The sequence below is a fragment of the Eubalaena glacialis genome, chromosome 3, assembly GCF_028564815.1.
Source record: "Eubalaena glacialis isolate mEubGla1 chromosome 3, mEubGla1.1.hap2.+ XY, whole genome shotgun sequence".
Classification (NCBI taxonomy): Eukaryota; Metazoa; Chordata; class Mammalia; order Artiodactyla; family Balaenidae; genus Eubalaena; species Eubalaena glacialis.
In genome coordinates, this window is record NC_083718.1 from 16,911,627 (window position 1) to 16,923,910 (window position 12,284).

The window sequence follows — 12,284 nt, forward strand, 5'->3', positions numbered from 1 at the left end:
GCTAGAAATATTTTAGTTTTGCTTCATTATGTCTAGGACTTCCCTCTAAGTATTATTTTTCATAAGATTCTTAATTAGGATGGACATATCTGTATAGATGTTTGCTAAAGAATGAATAGTTACCTTAAAGTAAGGGTAAGCATAGAATATAGACACTGAACTATCTCATAATTAATTATTTGGTAAAATTAAATAAAACCCATTCAGAGCAAAGCAATATTAAGAGTAATTTCCGTACTGTATTACTTTTCTTTAATAAAACCCACCGATTTCCTTTTTGAAAGATATTTTATTTTAAAGCTAGTCAATAAAACTATTTATTTTTATTAAACAAATTATTTTCGGTTAACGGAAAGAGTGGTAGATTTTCCGTTGTTGATACATGAAAGAGATTTGACCCATAAAAAGTGGCTGTTTTGTAGATTCATTTGCTGGGTAAACTGTCAGGTAGCCTCCATGAATGGGCTGTCGTGTTATTTCATTTATTTTTATTATTTGAACTCAAATTAACTCCACAGTTTCACAATTTATCTCTCATGAATCTGAGCAGTTAAGTAGGACAGAAGAAAAGGTGCAGTTCCATTCGGCTCTAACATATCATTGGCTGTCAGGTAAGCCTTGTTATGCTGTCCATCCTCATTTAACTATCCCACAAGATCTCTTAATGAAGTTAAGCCCCAAGTTCACTCCAATAATTCTGTGGCAAGAGTTTGTGCAATGTAACAATTCATCACTTGTCAGGAAGGCACTTTTAGTTTATACATTTAATAAGGGCATCCTCTAGCTTGGTTAATTAGAAGTGAACAGTTTGCATATTTACTAAATGCAGAGTGTCATTGCCACCACGGCCTATTGCCTACATGAATTATTTCTCTATCTGCAATAAACAGCTGGGTAATTATTACTGCCATAATCAGATAAATTCCCTCTGTAAGGCTTTTCTTACATGGCAATTCTTTGAACTCATCCAAAGCTGAACAAAATTTATGAACTCCAGCAGCGAGGCCACTTTTTCATACTAGGGTGTCCCTGTTCCCTGTTTCAAGGACATAAGTGGAGCACCATAGATATTGTGTAAATAAGGAGAATAAATATGATTACCTAAAGATAATGTTTCAATAAACCACATTTTAAAAATGTAATGTTCCGATCTCAGCCAACTAAATGATAGCAGTTTGGCTTTATCGAATTGTATCTAGGTGACAGGCTCTTTTCGTAAGGGCTAGCCTAAGACATAAAGAAAATAACATTTTAGTTTTCAAGGACCAAATTAGTCTGTAATGTTAACTGTCCGCATGACTTTCTTTCTGTAGAATCACTTTATATATGAAGAGACAATAATTATAGCAATTAATTTAGTAGAATTTAGATAATAACATACTAGAGTGTCTAACTTGAAGTACAGCGTGTAATCTTTCTTTTAAAAACAGTCTATTATTTATCCATCATTAGTAATTAATGACATAATCCATATAATCACTTTAAAATAGGGAATGATATCAACTATTTGATCACAGACTTTTTACGTTATTTTTATTTTTACCAAGAATGCACTACCTTTAACAATTTGCTATTTCAAAACATTTTTAAAGCCAAGTATATAAAAAGGAAAAAAACCCTTCATTCCTGAGATAGAATTAATAAAAGGAAAAAGCTTATTACATCGGGTATAATTTTGTTATATATGTATCTGTATATATATATTTAATGTTTTTCAAATTTAACTCTTTATACAGTGAATTTCAAGAAGTTTACAAAAGACATTTATGAGTAAAAGAAACAAGGATCATGGTAAAGGAAAATACAGAATGATAACTCTGATGGTGTGATTGATCAGGGGATGTGATTAGTTAAGCATGTCCCATTGTCAAAATGGAGAAAACATTACTGCATATGCAAGAAACAGCTTTTCTAGAAATTTCTGGAAATTTCACTTATGAATCCTCAATAGGAGACATAGTAATGTAGTGAACAATGACTTCTGTAACCTTTTTTTTTTTTTTTTTTTAAACAGAAAAAAGGTCTCTGAATTTCAAGTCTCTCTTTTTTGTGGTGATATTTGGGGGGAAAAAAGAGCCAGAACGTAGCAATAAACTGTTACTCGTTTGAAAGCAAGGGACTAAAATATGTTGGTTTGTGGACTTAGCCTCGTGGTTGTCCAACCTGGAGGAACGGATGGATGAGAAGTTCTTATCTCTCACTTATCCTGGCTGATCCTCTGATAGGAGGTGGATGGGAGAGAGTTGTTTTCTGTGGTTTTTTTCCCTGTTTAATTCTGTGTTAAGGATTGGTAATGCTGTTTTTAATATTGCTGATTGAGAGTAAATTTATATAGTGGAAATCAGATTTGGGTACCTGATATCTTAATAATACACATTTACAGTCATGCTTGAAGTTACGTTTTAAGTTACTGTGAAAGTGTACTGAGAAGATGTAACTAGTGCTAAAAAATTATTTAAAGTACCATCCAACCGGCTATTTGCCTTTCACCTTATTTGACCTCTTTGAAGCATATGACAGTGTTGATTACTTTCTTCTCTACTCTCTCTTGTAACTTAGAGTCTCTGAAGGCACTCTCTCCTGGCTTCCTTTCTACTTTTCTGCTTGCTTCCTCTCCATTTCTTTTGTGTACTTGCCTTTATTTGCCTGATCTTGAATATTAGTATTCTATCTTTGATAGGTACTTGCCTATTCATTCTTTATCCTCCGGACAGTCTCCTCCACTTCAGTGACTTCTTTTACCACTTATGTTTTGATGATTTATAAATCTGAATGTTCTCCAGCCAAGAATGTTCTGATTATTATAAACATTTATTCAAATGCCTGCTAACACTGCCACTTGGACATCCACAGACACCTCAAATTAAGCATCTTTATATGTGAACTAATAATTTTTTCCCCAAATCTCTTCTTCTTATGGTGAATTGGACCAGTTTTCATTTCAGTGCCCAAGCCAGAAACATGGGATTCATACTAAAGATGCTTTTCTCCATTCTGTCGATGACCAAGCTCTATCACTTCTCTTCCTAGCCCTCTGTTCTCATTCCTCATCAAGCGTCCTTCCTTCTGCTGCCTGAATGACTCTAAAATACAGATCCGATTAATGTAATCTGTTGTATTTCCTTCCTTTTAAGGTTTCCCTAGTAACAGGTGACTTAGAGGTCCTACAAATATGTAAACTATAAACACACGGATTATATTTGAGAGCATCTTCTTGGCATAAGAATTAAGCAAACCAAAGTAAATGCATTATATTCTTAAATAGTTATAATACTTAAAAGCTTGGATCATTGAGAAAAAGTTGTTAACATGTATCTTAGTTAAAATATTATTGTAGAATGGGAATTCCTAAAGAGTGTGTGTGTGTATATAGAGAGAGATACAACTAACAGATGTGTGTGTGTATATATATATAAAATAGAAATTTTGTGATGAAGAGGAAATGTATGCAGTGGTGTCATACTACAAAAACAGTGAATTAAAAAAGCATCACTTTTTAAAAAATACTTTTTTCGTTCCCCCTTTGTAATGCCTTTAAGCTTTTTCCATCTTGTTTCCCTTCTAATCTCTCTATTTCCTCTCTCAGGAGTGACATTGAAGAGAACTGAGAGAAAATCACCCCAGTTTCTATCTCTCTCTGTTCTTTCTATTACTATATTGTAGTCTTTTCTTATCCTGGCTAAGAATACCTAGGATAAGATTCTGTTTAGCATTCATATGAAAGAGATATCTAAGATCAATTAGAAAATAATTGGTTAATAAATAGTTTTCCCAAACTCACTTATTGAAGTTACATGTGATAGACTGCTTTAAAATAGTTGCCCTCATCCTATGGTAGGTCAGTGCTTTATGATAGCATCAGGATTAGTTTAGAGAGGTCCCTGATCTGTGTTGAGTGGATTGCATGGAAAAGCAACCACAATTATTTTTGCTTTAAAGCGAAGTTAACACATTTTAAATAAGAGACGATGCGTGATTTTGGAGTAAACGCAAAGTAAATAAGATCTTACAGTTCTTTTCATTTGAAATGGGAACTTTAGCTACTCAACTCTGAACTCCACCCAAAACAAAACTTGAGTAGCTTGATCCTCTTTCTCCACAGCTGAATGAATTACTGTGAAGATACACTCTTAAGGGAGAGAGATGTGCCTTGATCTACCTTTTTGCAAGAAAGCCCCCATGCTGTGTCCCAAAGTCACCGTCTGTAAAGTCATTTCATTTCACAAAGAAGAACAGGAACCTTGTTAATGATACCTGCCCCTTACCAACCTCAGGGGGATGTTGTGAGGATGAACTAATGTCTGTGAAGCATTTGGAGCTCCTGAAAATGATGCACTAAGTCAATATATTTTTTTATTATGCCTATTATTGTACTTAGCTCAATGTTCCTCTCAATTATTGGACATCATATCTATTACATAAATTTTTACTTCCTTTTATAGAAGTTGTCCAGAATAGTAAAAAGAAAATAATTTTACAGTGATATATGTGCATATGTTTAGAAAGAATGCTATGCAAAAAATTCTTTTCAACTGAGTCTATTCAAAAGAGCCAGAAGAAGAAAAAAATTGATTTTCATGAATGATCTTTCAATGGAGTCTTATTGCTTTTTAAAATCATGAAAAGTACGCAAATGAAATAATGGAGCAATTGGATGCTCCCTTTTTACGATCAGAGTGAAGTCATGGTACTGTAATTTTATGACATTGACCATTATCTTCTTTTTTCACTTTTTTCATTCTCAAAATATCTAGTCTATAGCGTACAAATTTGCTAGCATTACCCTTCGAGAGACTATTCACCCTTGGTCAGGAAGCCTTTCTTCTGCTCTAAAGTGCATTGCCCCCCACTTGCTGTTGATAGATCAAGTCTACCAAAGAAAGCTGGAGTTTTTTGTGACTAATCCATCCTGGTTTCATTACCACTCCCCTCCATCCCAGCTTGCTCGCTTTAGTGAAAGCCTGTTCATTGTTCTGTTCCCAACTCCAGTGCCTTTTCTGACCCCTCTAATCAGAGTGGAGCTCTCTGAACTTAAGCACTGTTTATGTGTTTCTTCATAGACTTATTCTGTCTATAAGCTAGTTAGTTATCAGCTATTTTATTTGCAAGCTACTTGAAGGCAGGGACTGGACTTTACACAACTTTATTTCTTTTAATATTTTAAACATACTTATGACTGCCTGAGTGAATGAACAAATGTGTGTTAATTTTCTTCATGATATTAACTGTAAAAGTAGCTTAGACAGTTTGAAGGGAAATTGATCTATACTACAAACAAAGGATTTTCAATAGTTACTGAAAAGTGTTTTATGAGAGCCCTTTTCTAAATGTTTTCAAAATGTGAAAGTCTTAACTCCAGATTTCAGAGTAAGGTGTGATGTTCAGGAGCAGCCTGAGTGCTTGAGTATCAAGGGCTATGTACTACAGAGTGCTTACTTTAAAACCGTATTTTCCCTTTTGAAAGTGCTGCCCTAATGAAATTTACAACACCTATCCAACAATTCCAGGGCCTGGGTAACCAGGTAGATAAAATTAGTGATTTAAATGATTTGACTGACTTAACATGAAGCTTTTGTTTCAAATGCAAATATTTTGAGTATCTTAATGACTTCCAGATCATCTGTTCTAAGGTTTTATCAGTCTCAAAATATTTTTGGATGTCACGTACCAACTCTAAGCATGTAATTGCTTTATTTGTGGTTAGTAATTTTACTTATATTTTAGACTTAGCCTTCCCTTTTTACTTTTATTATCTTCTTATTTGGTTACATTAATATGGACAGATTGAGAGTAGACAATTGTTAGAGATACAACATAAGTCCATTCAATAAATTTAACTAAAATACTTCTATGTCATAACATACCACAGCAGAAACTCATGCTATTCAGCTATTTTTATTTTGAAGACTTCTTACAACAGAAGATATCACTGACTTTGCCATCAAACAGAGTGAGGACTCTAGAGAATTGTTTAAATCCATTTTCTTAGAACTATATATTTTTCTTAAGGGTGGTACAGGTGATAGCTTTTTGTTTTTATTTGAGAAATTATGGAATTTTGGGCATCTGTGCTTTTAAAACAATCTCCATATAATTTTTAAATTTCTCTGTCAAAATTTTGATTTCTATGGAAGTATTGGGATGTACATATCCTGTCTCCTTTGTAGTACTTCATAGTGCTTTAGCTAATATGGTGATATTCATAATTAGATCATTAACTGAATATAATTGCATCGCTTCATGATGTCATACTAGTGAGTAGAATCGAATCACCTTACTTCCTCAACAGAGCTGACAATCTCATTGCTGTAACTAGTGCTTCTCAAACTTTAGCAGGCAGGAGATTGACTCAGGGTCCCATCCCCCAGAATTTCTGATTGAGTCGGTCTGGGCCAGAGCCTGAGAATGTGCATTTCTAGCAGTTCCCCAATGAAGCTGATGCTGCTGTTCAGGGACCACACTCTGAGAACCACTGCCCTTGGCAAAGAGCCAGAGTCTGGGTTCTACGTCCCCTTCCCAAGGGAGGCTTTCTCAATGTGGCTTCTTCCCTCTTCTAATTAAACCACCAGAAGTGATGAAATGCACTACTAGTCGGCTGAGAAATAGTTGAAAAGGAGGCTCGCACCTAGTTTATACCAGATATTAAGCCAAATATTTTAAGAGGGGCACACCTTAACCTTGACCTTCAGGACCTTAGCACAAAGTAGGAGGAGTGCTGAAGTGGTGCATGTTTACAGGTATAATTTGTTACAGAAAGTAGGAGACATATGAAAGAGGAGTAAAGGATTGTTAGAGTAGGAACGGCTAGAGAATCCTTCTTTTTAAAGGGATCTAGAAGCCTTTTTAGAGGAAAGGGTAGAGATTTCTGGTCTTTATTGTTGTTACTGTCGTTCCGCTGCACTAGAAGATAAAAATTATACACAGTTTTTTTAGTACTATATTTTGAAATGAATAAGAAAATCAAACAAAATGGCAAAATATATAGCTCCCTTCTGAATGGCATAGGCAGCCATCTTAGTAATTTTTATTATGGTAAATAAAGTATTACGTGAGTCTGCTGAACGAATACTGAACTGTGAATAATTTAGTCAGTAATATATAGAAGAGAATAATTCCCAAGTTGTAATTATGAATTTGGATGTTTTTTTATCTTATAAGTATTATTTGTTTCTGAAAATAATTTTGAGTGGAGTGCTCTATTTTCTTCAAGAAATAGTTTTTGAAGGTACATTAGTTTTCTTCTTTGGCTCAGACCTTGGACAAAAATCAAGAAACAATTTAAAAGGACGAGTCATTGTGACAAGAGAAAGAAAATGTGCAATGCAAGGAAACATGAATTATTGCATGATAGCAAGTAATCATTAGCTTTCATCTGGGCTCAGAACTGAGCAGAATCATGTACTTGTTTTTGTAGTCACTTCTCTCAGGTTCCTGTCATCATTCATATATGCAAACTTCCATATTTATATGGAGACAATAGAGTGAATTCTTTACGACAGTGATCATATCCAATGTAATGGTCCTACTGTCCAGGACTATCTTTGTAAAATCTATTTATTTATTCATTTAAATAAACATGGATAAAACAGACATAGTCTTTATAGAGTTTGCAATCTAGTGGGTGAGACATACATTAAATAAGCAAATACAGCCATAGAGACATAATTATAAATGTTAAGTTCTATAGAGGAAAAAACAGAATTATGGTATGATGAGTGAGAATAACAGTGGGAGAAAATTCAGCTTGCTGTGAAGGGAGTTCAAGGCAGAAAATACAGTGTAAGTGAAGGTCCTGAGGTAAACCGTTTCTAGGAAAGGAAATAGGGTCATTGGGTAAATTGTTTGCTAGGAAATAAATAAAGCCATGCTGACCAAAGCACAGTAGTCACAGGAGGAGTGGTATGAAGTGAGATGGAGAGATAAACAGGGCCGATCCTGAAAGGCCTGTGGGTTTTTATTGTTTGTTAGTTGCCTTGTGCTAATTAGCTTTTAAGGATCTTGTCAGTTTCTGTCTCTTTTTATACATTATGATGTTCATTAGCATTCTTTATATACTCAAAAATAGCAAGTGGAAAACATGTGTTAAGAAGAGATGACATGTGTGGCTGCAAATGCAAAAGTTTGTCCATTCCAAGGTCACGTGTAGCTCCCCAGTTATAATGTTATGATCTGATGATGAAGAAGAGTAGCGATAGTTCATTTAAACTTTTCCAAAACAAAGCAGCTCTTCCCTTTTGCGGACTTTGGGAAAATAATATGGATACTACTATATTCAAAGTTACAGAAAAAGAAGGTCTATCGATATCTAAATAAAATATTGGATTGGGCAAAATGTATGGTATGAGTATAGTATTGTGCTTAAAGGCATGGATTTTGGTGTCAGACCTAGATTCAAATTCTAACTCTGCCACTTTCTAGTTTGAGAGTGTGGGCAGAGATCTCACCTCTGTGAAATGGGTGTGGGTAATATCTGCCTCACAGGACTGTGAAAGGATTAAATGAGATATTGTAGATGCCTTAGCCAGGAAGCTCTTGGAAACAAAATGTTAAGTCAAGGATTAAACTGCCAATCCTTTATTTGGGTGGTTCTAGCTCAGGACAACGAGGGTGAGGGAGAAGGGGGAGTGAAGTGTCAGAGATGGAAACAGACTCTGAGACAGTGATTTGGTTCGTGAGTGTTATTGGGGAGCCTTTGGGGAATAACGTCTCTAAGGGAGTGGAAGAGGAAAGCAGAGGGAGGAGATGAGCTGCACCGGAAGTCTCAGCCAATCTCAGGAAGCTCTGGGACTTGGATGGGCCTTGAGAGTAGTGCTAGATTGACACAGAGACTCTGGGCCTGTGTATTCCTTCAATCACCAGTCATTGCATGCAGACTGGGGGAGAGGGTGACAAAACCTGGGGTGGGGCAGCTGATTTTCTCCAGTGGGATGTAGCTTGAGCTGTCAGCCACCAACAGTCAGGGCAGCTGTATTGGGTGCTTTGGTCCTATAGGGAGGATGTGATAGGATGACCTCCTGCAGCCCTGGACCCCTGCTTCACATCACGTTCCAGAGTGACTCAACCTAGTGGAGCAGGTGTGCATTCTTTTGTTAGCCACATAGCTTTTCTCGCAATCTTGCAAGGAGACCTCTCAAAGCAGTATGTGAAAGACAGCAAAAAAGGATAATTCATTTGCATGAATCTCTTCTGTCTTCTGTTTCCCACTGGTCAAGGTTTACCCCATGCTTCCTGCCTCTTAGGAAGCCAGATTCCTTGCTCTGCCTTGTGGGAAATCTCATCCGTAAAGTGCACACTAGTGTGGAGAGAGAAAGGAGAAGATCATTGATGGGATTTAAGAAAGCATAAAAGATTCCTATTCAGTTATGTAGATAAAGCAAGTAACCTAGTATGCAGCTCACAGGAAACATCCTCTAATGTAGCACCTTACTATGTGCCAGCCACTACTCTGAGCGCTTTACATAGATTAATCTATTCAATCCTCACAACAGCTTGATGAAGAAGATACAAATACTGATAATATATTTGCATTTTACAGATGAGGATATTGAGGCTCAAAGATTAAACAGCTAGTAAGTAGCCCAGCAGAGATTTTATAACCAGGTGTAATTTCAGTCTATGTTGTTTAACTGCTCTCCTATATTGCCTGCAAGTGGCTATTATTATTTTTATTATTGTTATCACGATTAGAATATGTAAATATTTTATTATCATCATAGATATCATTAGCAAAATATATTCAAATATGTAAAGCTTTACATAGTTTCAGTAATTTTTGCCTTTATTTTAAAACTAATATCACAAAATGTTTTGTATATATAAAAACTGGTACAGAAAGTCTGGGGACTTATCCAGGTTTCTCTAACTATATAATAGGAAACAGGATCATAAGATAAAAGAAAATATGCACAGTTCCTTCAATAAAAGTAGCTTCTGCATAGTATTTCTTGTATCAGGATGACTATAGCCAGGTCTGTGGTTAGAGAATCTGCAAATCTAGGGATTCTAATTCCATTTCTGCCATTAACTGATTTGTTATTCAGAATGGGTCATTTCATCTCTCTATGTGTTTTCATATTTGTAAAATAGGGTAATTAGTTATACCTATCCCATATATATCACAGGATTTTTCTTGAAGATAGAAATAAGTCAATACACTTGAAATTAAAAAAAATACTCATAACAACCTGAAACTATTTGGAGAAATTTTTAATTGTTTAAAAAGCATTTTAAAAATCGCTGGATTAAAAAATAGGTAAATTTTATATTTTTGCAGGGAACCCTAGTTACAATGGTTTCCAGCTTTTAATCTTTAATGGGATCATAATTTTTTATTGCACCCTGTACACTGAGCCATATCTTCATCTAGATTGCTATAACAAAAACCTGTATATCAAGGATAAATAATTTATTCAGCTCTTCCTACTTGGTTATTTAACAAAGAATATTTAACATAAATATAATTGTGGTGTTCAATACAACTGTACACTCTCAAGTAGGGCAATAAATCAGCTAGGAACTTTAGATTGATTTTTTTCCAATAATTGTATGAATTGACTAAATTAATTATTTTTGTGGTTTGAGATTACCCCAGATTAGTTTTTCTAGGGTTTTGTCAAATTTCTTGGATTTATTTGTAGGGCTTCCCAGTTCCTTCTAGATTTACTCTGTGTTTTCTTTATATACTGGAAACTGACATCCTTTTACATCTCTCTCAGTTTTAACTCTCCTTGTCAAGCTCCCCAAGTACACATTGTTTTAATTTTATATTTCCATATCCTGAAGATGGACGGTTTTTACTACTTCAAGTAATTTCCACCCTCATTTTGTATCCAGGTCCTATTTACTTCTTTGTACCTTGCCTGTTCATGTATGTGTTCAATTTTATTGGGCCTTTTTTCTTTCTTATTGTAAGATCTCTTCATATTCATTAAATTATTTATAGAAGACAAACTTCTTTGTAGATGTGTTTTTTAATTTTTGTGATTACTCGGAAAATTACTGTCCTTATCTTTGGAGTAACATAAAATCGGATACATGCATATCTGAGTAATTATCCTTATAGTGGCAGTTCATTGGTTATTTTAAATTATCTTAAAGATTTATAAGAGGAATTATAGAAGAGATATTTATTTTTTACATAATATCAAAAGTAAAGGTGAAAATTAATGACGTATTCACTTTTTTATGTAACATATGATTGTTACTTTTCCTGGTAAAAATTCTCATTTATTCATATGTAACTGCCTTGAAATTTGTACCTAAGGACAAAGAAAGGTCACCAATCCCTCTAACTCCTGGTTCTTTGTCAAAAATGGACACAGTTAATGAGGTTTGTTTGGTACAGAACAAATTCTCAGACACAGATAGAGATCCTTTCAATGGAAACAAATTTGTTTGGCTTTACCAGGTTACTTAGCGATTAATAATAGCCTTGAGATGCAGGTCAGAAAGGTCATTGTACCAGCCTGCCAGCATAATCTAAACGTGCAGCCAGCCCAGCTCCGTGGGTGCAGAAGCCCCCAACATACTATGCATAAAGTAAAACAGGCTATTTTCTGACTCCTTTTTTCATATTAATAAGCAATTTTCAAGAGAAGGGTGGCAAAATGAGGGCCATGCCACTCCAAGTAATTCATTTATTTTGCAATTTAATCTTATGTTGGAAAAAATAGCTCTGCTGCAATAGCAGAGCATGGTGATTTTTAAACGTCAGTGTGTTTCATAAGTAACCTTGTATGAAGTATTGGATTAGTAGCCTTTAACAGAAAATTGTGACAAAAATATTTCCAGTCATTGAAGTAGAAATGAGAATCTTTTTTTTTTTTTTAATTTTTGGAATTCTCCCCTCTACTTTCCCCTGCTATCTTTGAGGTATGTGCCCAGATGCTTTACTTAAAATTTTACTTATAGAACTAGACACTAAGTTACATATCTGTTTTTTAAAAACATAAAGTACAATTTCAAAACATTATTTTAACATGAGTGGTTAAACTTGTTCTATGAAAATAAAGGATTTATTCTTCCATAATTTGATAATATTCTATTTAGCAGGTATTTGTCAGAGTATATTTTAAGAGGTGATTTTTTTGTTTAAATTTTTAAAATACATATACATAAATGATGAAAATTTCATTGTTTTAATGGAATTTATTACACTTAGATAGTTGTGAACTTATGCACCCAATTTGCCTTTTATTCTAATTATTGATATAATTGAACAAAATGTCAACCTTTCAAGTACAGGATAATATATGTAATCTTGTTGATATTATTTAAACTGTTTA

The 12,284-nt window shown here is 34.5% G+C and overlaps 1 protein-coding gene across 2 annotated transcripts in view; it reads left to right on the plus strand.

Moving 5' to 3' along the window:
- The window catches only part of SPATA17 (spermatogenesis associated 17), a 204,505-nt gene that overhangs the window by 75,902 nt on the left and 116,319 nt on the right, over nt 1–12,284 (plus strand). The window lies entirely within an intron of this gene.